At 42.8% G+C, this 15448-nt stretch overlaps 2 non-coding genes across 2 annotated transcripts; one reads left to right on the top strand and one right to left on the bottom strand.

The window, feature by feature from the left end:
• Positions 1-775: 775 nt before the first annotated feature.
• Positions 776-913, bottom strand: LOC119926301. Its single transcript, XR_005450188.1, has one exon. It is a non-coding gene; the product is annotated as a small nucleolar RNA SNORA7 (small nucleolar RNA).
• Positions 914-15109: 14196 nt separating this feature from the next.
• On the top strand, positions 15110-15247 carry LOC119926103. The gene has a single exon (XR_005450013.1). It is a non-coding gene; the product is annotated as a small nucleolar RNA SNORA7 (small nucleolar RNA).
• The last annotated feature ends 201 nt before the right edge of the window (positions 15248-15448 follow it).

The raw sequence follows: 15448 nt of genomic DNA on the forward strand, positions 1-15448 counted from the left end.
TAATAATAATAATTGCTTTTGTTGAGTGCTTACTATGTGCCAAGCAGTGTTCTAAGTAGATACAAGATAATCAGGTTATCCCACCTGAGGGCTCACAGTCTTAATCCCCATTTTACAGATGAGGTAACTGAGTTACAGAGAAGTTAAGTGACTTTCCCAAAGTCGCACAGCTGACAAGTAGCAGAGCTGGGATTAGAACCCATGACCTCTGACTCCCAAGCCCAAACTCTTTCCACTAAGCCACACTGCTTCTGAAGTAACATTTATTGAGAGCCCGCATGGTGAGGTGCGCTGTATGAAGCTTTTGGGAAATATAGTATAAAGAAGTGACCCGTTCTCTGGTTACAAGGCACTTATACTCAGCAACGTACCATTCATCAATATCCTTTATTCCTCTACCGCTGTCCAGACCCTAATCAATTTCATATTCAAATAGAAAACCATTCCCTACACTGGGTTTTTTGGCCAGACATACTTAACTCTTGGCTTAGTCTGTAATGAGTGCTTCCTCCTGGACTCGATGTGCTCTGACTGTTGTATAGCCATCTGTTGTTGTCTTATGCTTTCGAGTCATGCCTGACCCATAATGACCCCATGGACACATCTCTCCCAAAATGCCCTACCTCCACCTGCAATCATTCTGGTAGTGTAGCTATATAGTTTTCTTGGTAAAAATACGGAAGCAGTTGGCCACTGTCTCCTTCCATGTAGTAAACCTGAGTCTCCTCTCTCGACTCTCTCCCATGCCGCTGCTGCCCAGCATAGGTAAGTTTTGACTTGTAAAAGATTGCCTTCCACTCGCTAGCCACTGCCCAAGCTAAGAATGGAATGGATATGCCTCTGCTTGACTCTCCCTCCTATAGTCTAGACTGGTAGAGTACTGGAAACTCTCCAGGTGTGACTCTGAGAAGTGTGCCATCTGTAGCCCACTGCTTTTTCCAGGCTTTGTGTCACAAATGGTCTGCAAATGGCTGAACACCATCTCATCAAATTAAATTCACTAACTCCTTAATCTCAGTAGACTAATATTCTCTTACTTTGCTATTCACCTTTTTTTGCTATGAAATCATCACACTCGATGCAAACTTACTTAAGAGCCTAAAAAGAGCATAAAATCCTTCCAGACTAATCCCCCACTTTTCCTCTGCTCCTTCTCCCCTCCACATCACCCTGATTTGCTTTCTCCACTCCACTCCCCTTCCTGCTCTACAGCACTTGTGTATATATGTACACATTTATTATTCTATTTATTTTATTAATGATATGTATATGTCTATAATTTTATTTATAAATTTTATATCTAATTTTTTATCAAAATTTAATTTGGATGCTATTGTTTCCTGTTTATTCATTCATTCATTCATTCATTCATTCATTCAATCGTATTTATTGAGCGCTTACTGTGTGCAGAGCAGTGTACTATGCGCTTGGGAAGTGCAAGTTGGCAACATATAGAGATTGTCCCTACCCAACAGCGGGCTCACAGTCTAGAAGGGGGAGACAGACAACAAAACAAAACATATTAACAAAATAAAATAAATAGAATAGTAAATATGTACAAGTAAAATAGAGTAATAAATATGTACAAACATATATACAGGTGCTGTGGGGAGGGGAAGGAGGTAAGGTGGGGGGATGGGGAGGGGGAGGAGGGGGAGAGGAAGGAGGGGACTCAGTATGGATTGAAGTGGGGAGAGACAGGAGGATGGGATATGGGAGAGGAGGCTGATGCAGTAATCCAGTCGGGATAGGATGAGAGATTGAACCAGCAGGGTAGCAGTTTTGATGGAGAGGAAAGGGTGGAACTTGGCGATATTGCACAGGTGAGACAGGCAGGTTTTGGTGATGGATTGGATGTGAGGGGTGAACGAGAGAGCGGAGTCCAGGATGACACCAAGTTTGCAGGCTTGTGAGACAGGAAGGATGGTAGTGCCGTCAACAGTGATGGGAAAGTCAGGGAGAAGGCAGGGGTTGGGAGGGAAGATAGGGAGTTCAGTCTTGGACATATTGAGTTTTATATGGCGGGCAGAAATCCAGATGGAGATGTCTTGAAGGCAGGAGGAGACACGAGGCTGAAGGGAGGGAGAGAGAGCAGGGACAGAGATGTACATTTGGATGTCATCAGCGTAGAGATGATAGTTGAAGCCGTGGGAGCGAATGAGTTCACCCAGGAAGTGAGTGTAGATAGAGAACAGAAGGGGACCAAGAACTGACCCTTGAGGAACCCCTACAGTAAGGGGATGGAAGGGGGAGGAGGAGCCCGCAAAAGAGACTGAGAATGAATGGCCAGAGAGATAAGAGGAGAATCAGGAGAGGACAAAGTCTGTGAAGCCAAGGTTGGATAGTGTGTTGAGGAGACGGGGGTGGTCCACAGTGTCAAAGGTAGCTGAGAGGTCGAGGAGGATTAGGATAGAGTAGGACCCGGTGGATTTGGCAAGCAGGAGGTCATTGGTGACCTTTGAGGGGGCAGTTTCAGTGGAATGTAGGGGATGGAAGCCAGATTGGAGGGGGTACAGGAGAGAGTTGGCGTTGAGGAATTCGAGGCAGTGCGTGTAGAGGACTCATTCAAGGAGTTTGGAAAGGAATGGTAGGAGGGAGATAGGGAGATAACTAGAAGGTCAGGTGGGGTCAAGAGAGGGTTTTTTTTAGAATGGGAGAGACGTGGGCGTGTTTGAAGGCATAGGGGAAGGAATCAGTGGAGAGTGAGCAGCTGAAGATGGAAGTTAAGGAAGGGAGGAGGCAGAAACTCCTCACCCTCGGCTTCAAGGCTTCAAGGCTTCAAGGCTCTCCATCACCTCGCCACCTCCTACCTCACCTCCCTTCTCTCCTTCAACAGCCCAGCTCGCACACTCCGCTCCTCTGCCGCTAATCTCCTCACCATGCCATGTTCTTGCCTGCCCCGCCGTCGACCGCCGGCCCACGTCATTCCCCTGGCCTGGAATGCCCTCCCTCCCCACATCAGCCAAGCTAGCTCTCTTCCTCCCTTCAAAGCCCTCCTGAGAGCTCACTTCCTCCAGTAGGCCTTCCCAGACTTCCTCTTCCTCCTTCCTCACCCCCTCCTCCTCCCTCCATCCCCCATCTTAACCCCTTCCCTTCCCCACAGCACCTGTATATATGTTTATATGTTTGTATGTATTTATTACTCTATCTATTTATTTATTTTACTTGTACATTTATTCTTTTTATTTTATTCTGTTAATATGTTTTGTTTTGTTCTCTGTCTCCCCCTTCTAGACTGTGAGCCCACTGTTGGGTAGGGACCGTCTCTCTATGTTGCCAACTTGTACTTCCCAAGCGCTTAGTACAGTGCTCTGCACACAGTAAGCACTCAATAAATACAATTGAATGAATGAATGAATGAATGAATGAAGAGGGACGGAGCAAGAGGTATCATAAGATGAGAGGGAATGGGGTTAGAAGCACAGGTGATCGGAGTAGCACTTGAGAGGAGGGAGGAGATTTCATCTGGGGATACTCAGGGGAACGATGGGAGAGTAGCAGAGAGGGTTGAGAGCCGGGGGGTTGGAGAATGGGGAGGGGTGACTTTGGGGAGCTCAGACCTGATGGATTTAATTTTATTAATGAATTAGGAGGCCAGATCATTGGGGGTAAGGGAAGGAGGAGGAGAAGGAACAGGGGGATTGAGAAGGGAGTTAAATGTATGGAAGAGCTGACGGGGATGATGGACATGGGTGTCAATAAGGAAGGAGAAATAGTTTTGTCTGGCAGTGGAGAGGGCAGAGTAAAGGCAGGAAAAGATAAACCTGAAGTGAACGAGGTTGGCATGGTGTTTAGACTTTCGGCAGCTGCATTCATCAACTCGAGCATAAGAGTGAAGGAGGCAGACAGTAGCAGTGATTCAGGGCTGTGGGTTAGTGGTACGAGAGTGGCGAAGGGAAAGTGGAGCAAGTGAGTAGAGCTGAGTAGAGAGGGTAGAGTTGAGAGCAGTAATCTGATCATCAAGATTGGGTAGAGAGGAGAGGGCGGCGAGGTAGGGTGTGAGGCCCTCAGAAAGATGGATGGGGTCGAGAGAACAGAGGTCTCTGTGAGGTAGTAATATAGATTTGCAGGGGAGAGGAGTGTGAGTGAGGAGGCAGGTGAGAAGTTTATGATCAGAGAGAGGGATTTCAGAGTTGGTGAGTGAGGAGAGAGTGCAGCGGTAGGAGATGATGAGGTGGAGGGTGTGACCAAGTTGGTGAGTGGGCGAGGTGGGGTGGAGCACGAGGTTGGCAACGTCAAGGAGAGATAGAAGGTGGGCAGCAGAGGAGTCACCAGGGATATCTATGTGAATGTTGAAGTCTCCGAGGATCAGAGTGGGCTTGGAAAAGGAGAGAAGGAAGGTGAGGAAGGGGTCAAAATCATTAAAGAAGTTGGAGGTGGGGCCGGGGGGGCGGTAGATGACGGCTACAAGAATCTGCAGGGGGTGGTAGAGTCGAATAATGTGGGTTTCAAAGGAAGGGAGGAAAAACGAAAGGGGAGGAGGGATAGTGTGAAAGCAACATTGGGAGGCGAGAAGGAAACCGACATCTCCTACTTTTCCGGTGAGTCTGGGGGAGTGATGTCATTCTCCCCACTTCTAGACTGTTAGCCCGTTGTTGGGTAGTGAATGTCTCTGTTGCTGAATTGTACTTTCCGAACACTTAGTACAGTGCTCTGCACGCAGTAAGCACTCGATAAATGCGATTGAGTGAATGATTGAATACGCAGGAAAAATAGGGCTTAACTCATATCTTCTCCATCTCTTACAGCTCCACTCTCTCTGCCTTCCTAAAAATCTCTTCCTCTGATGCCCAACATAAATGTTTCCACTTTTGCCTCCCACTCATGGGGTGACGCTATTGTAAGGGACCCTGTTTCTTCACTTTCCTACAACTGGATAATATCACTTCCCTGCCAGAATGATTAAGGAGCTCCTGTGGTTTATATTGAAGTCATTCCCCTCATGAATCCTTTGCTCTGTAGCCTGAAGAAGAAAGACAATAAGAATGCTCTTCTGAGAGCAACGAAGAGAAAAATCTTTGCTATAGGGACACATGTCCCTGAATGCTAAACAAATATTGAATTGAGCCACCTTCCTGTAATCATTAAATTCTGTTGCTTGGAAAATCTCTCCTGCTTTGGAGAGCTCGCTACTTCTCTATACATTGTTTGTTTTCAATATGGACTATTTGGCCACTTATGATGCCACTACAGTGTAGGAACTTGGAGTGTGGGATGTGTTCTTGTCAGTCTCTGCTGGTAATTTGCCTCAAACAGTGCAAACAGAATTGATGAAGTTGCTGTATATACTCTCCATGTGGTGTCCCCTCTTCATGGTCATATTGATTCAATCATTCAGTTGTATTTATTAAGCACTTACTGTGTGCAGAGCCCTGTACTAAGTGCTTGGGAGAGTGCAACATAACAATTAACACACACATTGCCTGCCCACAGTGAGCTTACAGTCTAGAGAAGCTTACAGTCTAACAATACTATGTTGACAATAGCACCTCAGATATCAAATCTGAGGATGCTGTCATCCTTTCTTTCCAGAGCCAATGTTCCAATCAATCAGTCAATAGTATTTATTGAGTACTTACTATATGCAGAGCACTATGCTAAGTGCTTGGGTGACTATGCTATAACAGAGTTGGTAGATACAGTCCCTGCTTTCAGCAAGCTTACATTCTATAGGAAGAGACAGATATGCATATAAGTGGTGTCGGGCTGAGGATGCATGAATAAAGGTTGCAAATCCAAGTGCAACACTCCAAATGGTGAACAGGCCAAGCCTATGCATCTAGAAGCATTGCCATCAATAATGATAGTTGTGTATTTGTTAAACGTTTACTTTGGGCCAAGCACTGTACTAAGCAACTGGGGTAGGTAGATGGTAATAATAATGATAATAATAATAGAAAATACCATTATTATTATTATTATTTTTGTTAAGCACTGTACTAAATGCTGGGGTAGAAACAAGGTATTCAAGTCAAACACAGTCCCTGTCTCATGTAGGACTAACATTGTAAGCGGGAGGGAGAATAGTTATTGAATCCCCATTTTACAAATGAGGAAACAGGCACAGAGAAGTTAATCAATGATATTTATTAAGTTCTTACTGTGTGTAGAGCACTCTACTAAGTGCTTGGAAGAGTTCAGTCCAATCTAGTTGGTAGACATTATCCTCTCTCTCAAGAAGTTTACAATGTAAGGTAATAATAATAATAATTCTGGTATTATTAGACAAGAGTCTTGTCTAATGCTGCCGAGCCATCTCTGACCCATAGCGATGCCATGGACACCTCTCTCCCAGAATGACCCACCTCTATCTGCAATAGTTCTGGTAGTGGATCCATAGAGTTTTCTTGGTAAAAATCCAGAAGTGGTTCACCATTGCCTCCTTCTGAGCAGTAAACCTGAGTCTCTGCCCTCGACTCTCTCCTATGCCTCTGCTGCCCAGCACAGAGAGATTTGACTGGTAGCAGATTGTCTTCCACTCACCTGCTACTGCCCAAGTTAGGAATGGATATGCCTCTCCTTGATGCTTCCTCCCATAGTTGAGACTGGTAGAGTATTGGAAACTCTCCAGGTGTGACCCCAAAAGGGGGTGGTATGTGCTAAGCTCTTATTATGTGCCAGGTACTGTACTAAGCACTAAGGTGGATGCAAGCAAGTCGGGTTGGACACCATCTCTGTTCCACTTGAGGCTCACAGTCTCATTCCCCATTGTACAGATGAGGTAACTGCGGCTCAGAGAAATGAAGTGACTTGCCCAAGATCACACAGCAGACAAGTCACACAGCAGGCGAGTGGTGGAACTGCAATTAGAATGCTGTCAGATTCTCAGGCTCTGATGCTCTTTTCACTTGGCCACTCTGAATAGAATTTGGTGAAATTCTGCACCTCAGGGAGCAGAATTAAGCTGCCCACCATCAATGGATAGCATTTCGAGCAGGAATTAGGACACTGCACCTTGTTTGAAGTAGAATACCTGTCTTTTTCAGGCTATCAACACAAAGCATTCAGGGGCTCATCAATGAGAGTCTTTGCAATCATTGTCTTTGCATAAAGGCCTTGCAAATACAAGAGTCCACCTCCTAGGAGATTCTGTATTCAGCTGCCAAATTCCACACTTAGTATGTGTCAGTCAGCAACACTGTGAACATTATGGTGAAAAGCATCAGTGCAAGAGTTAACACCATTTGTGACAGCAAAGGATGTCCTTAAACAGCTTTTATCCAGACTCTGACTGCCATTCCAACGGAGTGTGACCATATGACGATAACTAATTTGGGAAAGCCAAACTTGAGCAGGATAACTCCCAGGTCTTTATGATTTACAAAATAAAAAAAAGACTATTCATGGTGAATGAAGACCATGTACAGGGCCTATTTTGAAGTAGAAGAATCAAGGTCAGTCACACAAACTATGAGAAGCAGCACAGCCTAGTGAATAGAACACAGGCCAGGGAATCAGAAGGAAGTGGGTATTAATCCCGGCTCTGCCTCTAGTCTGTTATGTGACCTTGGCAAGTCATTTTACTTCTCTGTGCTTCAGTTACCTCATCTGTAAAATGGTGATGAAAACTGTGAGTCCCAAATGGGATAAGGACTGTGTCCAACCTAATTAGCTTGTATCTTATATCCACCTCTGTGCTCAGCACAGTGCCTGGCAGATAGTAAATTCTTAAGAAATATCATGAAAAAAATTTAAAAAACTCTCATTTTTGTTGTAATACAGAGATTACAAGCTTATAGAACTTTTCGACAAAGAACATTCACAAGATAGTTTATGTCCCAAGTCTGTTGCCACACCTGGGGTTTATCTATTTCATCCAACACATCACATTTTCTCTAAATTGATGAATGTATCTGAAGAGCATCCCCAAATTTCTCAATAATGTCATATCCAAAACACATAGGGAAATCACACATTATGGAGAAACAGTGTACTTGAGTTTATCCTGCTCTGATATTTTGTCTTTAAAAAACCTTCTCATAGTCTTACTTTGAAAATGACTTGTGTGACCAATTTAATCCCTGTCTCCCTAAAGAGAAACAAAGCTTGTTTGGTTATTAACTTTCTGTTGGAGAGATGCTCTGAGGTTCAAGCGAGGGAGAGGCTGTCAGCATTGTGTGGAACAAATCAGAACCTGACACTGCCCAGAGTCCCTATAAATAGTGTTGGCATGATCTTTTCTTGGAAATGGCTAGTGCTTTTCTGGATTTGATCTGAATATTTTCTTTGCCCAAGGATACAGGATAGGAAAGCACATGAAAAAAATATAACTGAAATTAAATCTGATGAGAAATGACTTAAATCAGAGGGCTCTGATATTTCTTGGGAACTAAATCCATTTTGTAGAAAAGGAAAATCTGCAATGACAAACTAGTAGAGAGAAGTTTCTTGCAGAAAGTTATCAACTTCCTCTGAATAACCTGATTCTTGGAGGGATGCATTTCCTTTAACCCAACAATGATCATTTAATTCTCACAAATGGGAAACAATTCAATATTATATCGTATTAGTAGACTTGAAAAAACCTTCCGATGGTATCCTTCTCTTTTTAAAGAACATCAAAATTTCCTTTAATATATGGCATTTTATATACTCATTCTCCTTTTGGAAAGATCCCATTGAGTAAGGAGAGTTGGAATTTCAAGTAGACCCTTTCCTTAACTCTGTCATATCGCCTAATCAGAATTGGAAACCACTATAAAGGGTAAGTGATTATGTCTCTGCTCAGTTACAATTTTGTAGTAAAAGCTGTATGATTGTATATTGGTGTCCTGGAAAGTTTCCATAATACCTAGGCTCTCAGAGTTTTGTAAAAGGTTTTGAAATAGCAACCAAAATCTAAATTAAAGTTAAACCCCTCAAAGTTTCTTCATGATGTATCCTCTCTGATTCATTTAAATAAGAGAACAAATTTGACTTCAGTAAATTGAAAATTTGAGGATAGAGTATAAACAAATCAGCTTCCCTGAAGAATTTTTTGCAAATTAACACCATATTTTTGATTTCTAAATGAAGACATTCTTTTTTAAAGACTCAACTGAAATTTCCAGAGTGAGCTTCAGAGTTTACAATAATACAACTTGTATGATCATCATCATTATCAGTGGCATTTATTGAGCGCTTACTATGTATAGAGCACTATACTGAGTGCTTGGGAGAGTACAATTCAACTGCATTGGTGGACACATTCCCTGCCCGCGATGAGCCTACAGTCTAGATGGGGAGACAGACATTAGTATAAATAAATGATTCATTATATATAATTTAAAGATATGTACATGTCTACAGGAGGTAAATCCCTCCGGCTTTGCTCTCATAATGGAAGTTGTGTTGAGACTTGAGAAGGGAGAACAGGGACATAATATTATCGCCAGCCTGCATTTATCAAAGATAGAGACTGCATTCAGCACTTGTGTGGAATTCCTGTAACTGAGCCTCAAAATAGCAAGGAATCAGTGACAAGATGGTGTCAGGGCTGTATAGATGGTCTTCCCAGGATTCTTTGGGGCATACTCTTCATTCTCTTAAACTCATGCTTGAATTGTTTCCTATATACCTGAGGCTAGCAATCTAGAGATAACAGCATTGGACTGTATGTCAGTAGATAGAGGTTCCATTTCCTGCTTCATTACATGTCACCTTGTGAAATTGGGAGAGTTAATTAACCTTTCTATGCCTGAATTTTCCCATCTGTAAAATAGAGATGAAATACCTGTCTTCTCTCCAGCTTAGACTGTGAGCCTCATGTGGGACATGGACTGGGTCCTGTCCGATTGTCTTGCATCTACCCCAGTACTTGGAACATAGCAAATGCTTAATAAATAATTATAATTATTTTAGCATAGGCTAAAACCTGTTGAAAGATGAGGAACCAGAAAAAGTCAGAAGAGGAAATAGAGGGAGGAATCACATTCTAATCCTTTTGTAAGAGTAGAATTTCACAGGGTAATAATAATAATATTTTTTTAATACTATGTGTCAAGCACTGTTTTAAGTGCTGGGGTAGATACAAGCTAATCAGGTTGGACACAGTTCCTGTCCAACATGGGGCTCACAGTCTTAATCCCCATTTTACAGATGAGGTAAATGAGGTATAGAGAAGTTAAGTGACTTACCCAAGGTCACACAGCAGACGAGTGGTGGATCCAGGGTAAGAACTCAGCTCCTTCTGACTCCCAGCCCCGTGCTCAATCCACTAGACCTTGCTTACTCCCATGGCCATCTTCTGTCCCCCATATACACAAGCATGCACACACACACACACACACACACACACACACACACACACACACAGAACCCCTTTGTAGGTGCTGAACTCCCTATATTATCAGAACTGTGAGGATAGGTGAGAGAAAATTGAGTTATTGCAACATCGTTTTAATTCTATGTAGTTGTTTAGTGACTCTGCAGGGTCGGAAGCTTTCTCCATTCAAAGTGAACATAAACTTCTCCCATCACTGTTGCCTGAGAAGGGAAAACCTGGGCTTCTCTGACTTCCCTCTATCCAAGCACAGATATCGAACGAAATGTGATCAAACAGTAGTATCCTTCCCTAAGTATGTTTCTCTATTAATTCTCCTAATATCCCCCAAACTGTAGGAACATTTTCCTCCTGAATTTCAATATTCATTTCTCAGTAGAGGAGAGATGCTGACGCCACCGGCTGCAAGAATCAATCAATCAATCAATCGTATTTATTGAGTGCTTACTGTGTGCAGAGCACTGTACTAAGCGCTTGGGAAGGACAAGTTGGCAACATATTAGAGACAGTCCCTATCCAACAGTGGGCTCACAGTCTAAAAGGGGGAGACAGAGAACAAAACCATTCCCTTCCCCACAGCACCTGTGTATATGTATAGATTTGTACATATTTATTACTCTATTTATTTATTTTACTTGTACATATCCTATTGATTTTATTTTGTTAATATGTTTTGTTTTGTTCTCTGTCTCCCCCTTCTAGACTGTGAGCCCACTGTTGGGTAGGGACCGTCTCTATATGTTGCCAACTTGTACTTCCCAAGTGCTTAGTACAGTGCTCTGCACACAGTAAATGATACTGGAATGGCCGACTTCATCCTCATGGGCCTGACAGGTTCTCCAAGAGCCCGACTGATCCTTTTCATGATATTTCTCTCTATCTATATGATTTCTGTGGTGGGCAACATAGGGATGATCCTCATAATCCAGAAAGAATCTTGTCTTCATAACTTCATGTATCTTTTTCCTGTGTGGTTTGTCTTTTGTTGATCTGAGTTACTCCACAGCCATTACTCCCAAAACCTCGGAGAATTTAACATCCAGAAAGAAAATTTCATTCATTGGCTGCTTTGACCAAATGTATTTTTTCATTTCTTTGGCAGGAACAGAATGCTTTCTCCTCTCTGCAATGGCATACAATCGTTATGTAGCTATCTATAACCCACTGCTTTATTCCTCTGTTATGTCCTCAAGATTATGCATGTGGCTTATGGTTGGGTCACATGGAGTTGCTTTTAAAAACTCCCTGATAGTTCTTCTGTTCATAGCTAGATTGCCATTTTGGAACTCAAATGTAATTCACCATTTTTTCTGTGATACCTCACCAATCTTGTTTTTGTCCTGCACTGACACACACAACACGGAAATGATGTTTATCTTAGCTGGATCCACCCTTGCAATGTCTCTGATAATGATTACAGTTTCATACATGGCTATTATCACTGCCATTTTGAAGATCAACTCCACTGTGGGGAGAATAAAAGCTTTCTACACCTGTGCTTCCCACTTCACGGGAATCACCATCTTCTATGAGACTCTAATCTTTACATTCCTAAAGCCAAGTAAATCTTACTCCTTGGGTAAGGACCAGGTGGCTTCTGTTTTCTATACCATCGTGGTCCCCATGTTGAACCCCCTTATCTATAGCCTGAGAAATAAACAAGTAAAAAATGCTATGGGCAGGGTGATTCATTTATGCCCTATAATGATGTGGCTGGAAGCAGGACAACGGGCAGAAGTCACTCGCTGGAGAAGGAAGGAGAAGTCATCAGGGCGGAGACCCAGGAAGAGGGGTCTGGCCCAGCACTTCAAGCCCAGGCTCTCTGTGTGGCCCTCCCGCCCTCTGGCCCTCACTGTGGGCCTTCTCTCGGTCAGACTCTTCTGGAGCTGCTGCCGGTGTGGCTCGAGTCCTGCTACCACAAGCACATCCAGGTGCTACCCCTGATCCCTCCAGGGTGGCCCACGCAGGATTCAAACAACCTTAGGACCAGCTCCCACCCTGCTGACCTCCCCTGGCCCAAAGCAGAGGTGGGTTGGGGTAGCCTCATCACTTCATCTGGTCCTAGAAAGGAGAACACCAGCAAGGACCCTCAGGTCAGAGCCCCCATCTCCTCATTCTTGTGTCCAAGAATGTTCAGAAGAATCCAGCATCCTCTGAACCTCCAATAGGAAGATCCAAGCATGGGGGAACAGGAGGCCAGAACATTCCCCACGGCCCCCTCGTCATGGCATTCTTCACCCCAGAAACTCCAAGAAGCAAAACCTTGGCCTTGAATGATTTCACTGTGAAATCCTTTCAGTAGGGCCACAGTCAGACAACGTATTACGTGACAAAATGTTGTGGACAGTCTTGTTGAATGAAGGCAACAGAGGTGTGTTGCATAAGCCTTTTTTTGTACTTCATTCTTTCATCATCTTCGAGATTAGGCCCCACTCATGATGATTTCCTCCAACCACTATGCTCCTTATTAGTTCCCTGACCTATATGATGATGATGATGATGACAATGGAATTTGTTTAGCATTTACTATGTGCTAAGCAATGTTCCATTTGCTGCGTGGACACAAGGGTAATAAGTTGGATACAGTCCCTGTCTCTCATAGGGTCCACAGTTTTATTCCCCATTTTACAGATGAGGTAACTGAGGCACAGTGAAGTTAAGTGACTTGCTCAAGGTCACACAACAGACAAGTGGCAGAGCTGGGATTAGAACTGAGGTCCTTTTGACTCCCAAACCCAAAAGGGGTCTTGTACCTCTGCCTACAACGCTTATGGGTGACTTCTGTTCCAAAAGAGCAGCATCTGGGGCCTATCCTACCTAACTATTAGGTGTGAGTCCCGTGTGGGGCAGGTTAGCTTGATTGTTTTGTGTCTGCCCCAGGGTTTACAGCATCTTTATTATAGGAACATAACCTCACAGCAAGAACACTTCAGTCTACAAATATGAATGCTGAAAAGGGAGCATGCTTGAAATTGATAAAAATTGTCAGGGGTGAGGACAGAGTTGACTATGACATTGTTATTGATCAGGTACTTGTCTTCTGTGCATTCTTGGGCAAGTCACTTATCATCTCTATGCCTCAGTTACTTTATCTGTAAAATGGGGATTAAGACTGTCAGCCCCAGGTAGGATATGAATTGTCCCCCAACTGATTAGCTTTTATCTACCCTAGTGCATAGTTCAGTGCCTGGCACATAGTAAGTGCTTAACAAATACCATTAAAAATATTGAAACATTAAAATGAAGGATATTCAATGAAGTTGAAGTTGTTAATTCCTAGACAAGTGAAAATCAGTGATGTCAAAGAAAAAAATTTACAGATGATTGAGAGCTCAACAAGGATTTCTACAGATTGATGGGCTTGGTCCAGAGGAATTATTAGGGGAGATATTAGATGTTGGAAGGACAATCCATACGAGTAAACAACAAAAAAGCAATCATTGTTCTGTTCCAATCAATCAATCAAACATATTCATCAAGTACTAACTGTGTGCAGAGCACTGTACTAGGAACTTGGGAGAAGGCAATATAAGAGAGTTGGTAGACACATTCACTGCCCACACTGAGCTTGTGGTCCAGAATCTATTCCTCCAAGTACCATTTGGAGCCACTGTGTGGGAGAGAATACCAAGTTCGAAGGACCACTGGCATGAATTGACATGGGTTTTTGTCTAATTATAATAATTGTAAGGAAACAAAACAAATAGCTACTTTTAAATGCAATCATCATCTATTTCTTTCTCAAATGGCATGTTTATTGCTGAATAATTAAATATTATAGTTTGTAAATTGTCATCATGACAACATTTAACTGGCCAAATATATTTCTATATTTTTCCAACAGAAATAAATGCACAAACGCATTTGGCTAAATAATCCTGTGACCTGCTCTCACTCAGTGGTACAAATTAAACCTATTACAGCACACAACACCTTCATAGGCTTCCTGAATTTCTCCAATAAGCTTTGAACACCTTCTGGTCCTCCTTGCTTAAATGCTTGAAATTGATAAAAATTGTCAGGAAGAATGATGATAAGAAAATCTTATATCAGTCTACTTTCTAGATGAATATGTTCTTATTAAACCTTAATCTCCCAGTCTAGTCTAAACTGGTTGAATCGGATGCCTCAAATCAAGTCATTCATTCAATCGTATTTATTGAGCACTTACTGTATGCAAAGCACTGTACTAAGCGCTTGGGAAGTACAAGTTGGCAACATATAGAGATGGTCCCTATCCAGCAACGGGCTCACAGTCTAGAAGGGGGAGACAGACAACAAAACTAAACATGTGGACAGGTGTCAAGTCATCAGAATAAATAGAAGTAAAGCTAGATGCATATCATAACAAAATAAATAGAATAGCATCATAATAAAATAAATAGAAAGTCTACCAGATTTGACTTAATACTTGAAGAGCACAGTTGCTAAAGAATAGTGCTACTCATCACGAGCATTTATTAAATTTAGAGGCACTGAATTAAGCACTGGGGAGATTATTTTATGGAAGTGAATAATATTAATAGCTGTGGTATTTGTTAAGTACTTACTATGTGCCTGGCACTACACTTAGCACTGCAGTGGATACAAGCAAATCAGGTTGGACATAGCCTCCTTCCCATGTGGGGCTCAGAGTCTTCATCCTCATAGTGTAGATAAGGTAACTGAGGCATTTAAAGTGAAGTGACTTTCCCAAGGTCACAAAGCAGGCATGTAACAGAGGCAAGATTAGAATCCATGTCCTTCTGAATTCCAGGCCTGGGCTCTCCACTAGACTACACTACCAAGTGATTGTACTATTGATTGACATGGTCCCTGGCCCTAGTCTGGGGGAGGTGATAAGTATACATCCTCTCAGGTTCGCACCTGGAGAGTTTTCAGTACTCTACCAGTCTCGACTACAGGAGTGAGAGTCAAGCAGAGGCATACCTATTCCATTCCTAGATTGGGCAGTGGCTAGTGAGTGGAAGGCAATTTGCTACAAGACAAAACTCACCTGTGCTGGGCAGCAGAAACATGGGAGAGTGTCCAGGGCAGAGACTCATTTAGTGTGCAGAAGGAGGCAATGGTAAACCACTTCCATACTTTTACGAAGAAAACTTTATGGGTATGCTACCATAACGACTGCAGGTGGAAGTGGGGTCTTCTGGGCGAGATGTATCTATGGCATATACTATGGGACCGACA

The sequence above is a fragment of the Tachyglossus aculeatus genome, chromosome 3, assembly GCF_015852505.1.
Source record: "Tachyglossus aculeatus isolate mTacAcu1 chromosome 3, mTacAcu1.pri, whole genome shotgun sequence".
Taxonomy (NCBI): Eukaryota; Metazoa; Chordata; class Mammalia; order Monotremata; family Tachyglossidae; genus Tachyglossus; species Tachyglossus aculeatus.